Source organism: Triticum dicoccoides, chromosome 4B (genome assembly GCF_002162155.2).
Source record: "Triticum dicoccoides isolate Atlit2015 ecotype Zavitan chromosome 4B, WEW_v2.0, whole genome shotgun sequence".
In the NCBI taxonomy this organism is placed as follows: domain Eukaryota; kingdom Viridiplantae; phylum Streptophyta; class Magnoliopsida; order Poales; family Poaceae; genus Triticum; species Triticum dicoccoides.
Genome location: NC_041387.1, coordinates 164,756,252 through 164,759,470, shown reverse-complemented (window position 1 = coordinate 164,759,470; position 3,219 = coordinate 164,756,252).

Here is a 3,219-nt window from a genome sequence, read left to right as displayed (position 1 = left end):
CTAAGTTAGTCTTGTTAGCAAAATCATTTAACCCGAATAGAGGAGAGATTAGAGTCCCAGAGTATAGGTCGAGGAATAAAAGATCCTAATACCACCCAATGGCGACGTGGGTCCGTAAGACACACAGCCATGTTAGTAAAAGTTTTGCAATGACTAGACTCAACTTCAGCCAAGGAGTTTGTAAGGGGGATTCCTACAGGCAGTCGGCTCTGATACCAACTTGTGACGCCCCCGATTCAATCGTACACTAATCATACACGCAAACGTGTACGATCAAGATCAGGGACTCACAAGAAGATATCACAACACAACTCTACAAGCATCATAATACAACCCAGGGGCCTCGAGGGCTCGAATACAAGTTCTCGATCATAGACGAGTCAGCGGAAGCAACAATATCTGAGTACAGACATAAGTTAAACAAGTTTGCCTTAAGAAGGCTAGCACAAACTGGGATACAGATCGAAAGAGGCGCAGGCCTCCTGCCTGGGATCCTCCTAAACTACTCCTGGTCGTCGTCAGCGGCCCGCACGTAGTAGTAGGCACCTCCAGTGTAGTAAGATTCATCGTCGACAGTGGCGTCTGGCTCCTGGGCTCTGGTTGCGACAACCAGGTAGAAGGGAAAGGGGGAAAAGAGGGAGAAAAGCAACTGTGAGTACTCATCCAAAGTACTCGCAAGCAAGGATCTACACTACATATGCATGGGTATATGTGTAAAGAGGCAATATCGGTGGACTGAACTACAGAATGCCAGAATAAGAGGGGGATAGCTAGTCCTATCGAATACTATGCTTCTGGCAGCCTCCGTCTTGCAGCATGTAGAAGAGAGTAGATTGAAGTCCTCCAAGTAGCATCGCATAGCATAATCCTACCCGGCGATCCTCCCCTCGTCGCCCTGTGGAAAAGCCATCACCGGGTTGTCTGTGGAACTTGTCTGGGTGTATTTAATTAAGTATCTAGTTCTAGTTGTCATAAGGTCAAGGTACAACTCCGGGTCGTCCTTTTACTGAGGGACACGGCTATTCGAATAGATAAACTTCCCTGCAGGGGTGCACCACATAATCCAACACGCTCAATCCCATTTGGCAGGACACACTTTCCTGGGTGATGCCCGGCCTCGGAAGATCAACACGTTGCAGCCCTACCTAGGCACAACAGAGAGGTCAGCACGCTGGTCTAAATCCTATGGCGCAGGGGTCTGGGCCCCTCGCCCATTGCACACCTGCACGTTGCGAGGGCGGCCAAAAGCAGACCTAGCCTCCCTAATACAAGAGCAGGTGTTCCAGTCCAATCTGGCGCGCGCCGCTCAGTCGCTAACGTCAAGAAGGCTTCGGCTGATACCACAACGTCAAGTGCCCATAACTGTTCCCGCGTAGTTGGTTAGTGCATATAGGCCAGTGGCCAGACTCAGATCAAATACCAAGTTCTCGTTAAGCGTGTTATTATGAAGTAACCACGGATGCTGACCTGGGCCAGGCCCACCTCTAGCCTAGGTGGTCTCAACCTGCCCTGTCGCTCCGCCACATAGTAATAGTCGGGGGCCGTCGGGAACCCAGGACCACCTCTACCGGGATGGAGCAACCTGTCCTTTCAGCCCCCACATCGGAATCACTTGCGGGTACTCAACGAGCCAACCCGACTTTAGTCACCATCTGTATAGTATGTATATATGTATAGTATATACCCGTGATCACCTCCCAAGTGATCACGGCCCGATAGTATAGCAAGGCAGACTGACAAGAATGTAGGGCCAATGATGATAAACTAGCATCCTATACTAAGCATTTAGGATTGCGGGTAAGGTATCAATGACTGTAGCAACAATGACAGGCTATGCAACAGAATAGGAGTAACCGAACAGTAACATGCTACACTACTCTAATGCAAGCAGTATAGAGAAGAATAGGCGATATCTGGTGATCAAGGGGGGGCTTGCTTGGTTGCTCTGGCAAGAAGGAGGTGTCGTCAACTCCGTAGTCGAACTGGGCAGCAGCAGCGTCGGTCTCGTAGTCTACCAGAGAGAAGAGGGGGAAGAAACAGTAAATACAATGCAAACATAAGCATGACGATGCATGACATGACAATGAGCGGTGTTAGGTGTGCCCTAATGCGGTAGTAGGTGATACCGGCGAAAGGGGGAAAGATCCGGGAAAGTATCCCCGGTGTTTCGCGTTTTCGGACAGGTGAACCGGAGGGGGAAAGTTGCAGGTTCATTATGCTAGGGACGCGTGGCGGACGAAGGGCTGTGTATCTGGATTTGTCTCGTCGTTCTGAGCAACTTTCATGTACAAAGTCTTTCCATCCGGGCTACGGTTTATTTTATATTAATTTTAAAATATTTAATCATTTTTAGAATTTATTTAATTATTTAATTCTAACATTATCCAGAATAGTGTATGCTGACATCATCATGACGTCAACAGTCAACAGGGCGTTGACTGGGTCAAACTAACATGTGGGTCCCGCATGTCATTGACTAATTAATTAACTAATAGTTAATTATGTTAATTAGTGATTAGATTAATCTAATATGATTAATTAATTTAATTAATTTTATTATTGTTATTATTATTTTTCAATTCTTTTTTATATAAAAAAATATTATGGGCGTGGGCCCCATTCGTCATAGGCCCTAGGGGCTTAACGGGGCGGGCGGGCGTTAACGGGCGTAGCCGGCGACAGGCGCCAACCCGCCCCTGTCAGGGTGCTGCGGGGCCAGGGCAGCGGCGAGGCGCGCGCAGCCACCGGCGAGTGGCGGTGGGGCGCTGCAGAGTAGCAGGGCGGCCCCGTGGAGGACGGCGCCGCGGGAGGGAAAAGAGGTTGGGGCGGCACGACAGCAGCGGAGCGGGGGTCCTCACCGTGAGCTGTAGGGCAATGGCAGCGGGGTTCGAGGTGGGGGATGGGGACGACGTGCGTAGGGGGAAGTATGTCGGCGGGGTAGACGACGAGGTGGCTCCGGCAAGGCCCGATGTGGTCCGATGGGGAGGAGCACGGGGACGCGCGAGCGACGAGCGGTGCCGGGGATGGGGCGCAGGGGACAACGGGGCAACGCTGGGTCGACAATGAGTTGGTGCCGGCGATGTCGAGCGGCGGGGCGGTCGATGAGGTGAGGCGACGGGTCGGCTTAGTTGGGGGCCGGCAAGCGTCGACGGTGTCCGGTGAGGAGGGTATGAGGACGAGCGATGGAGACGGAGACGGGGAGGCGGCACCGATGACGGC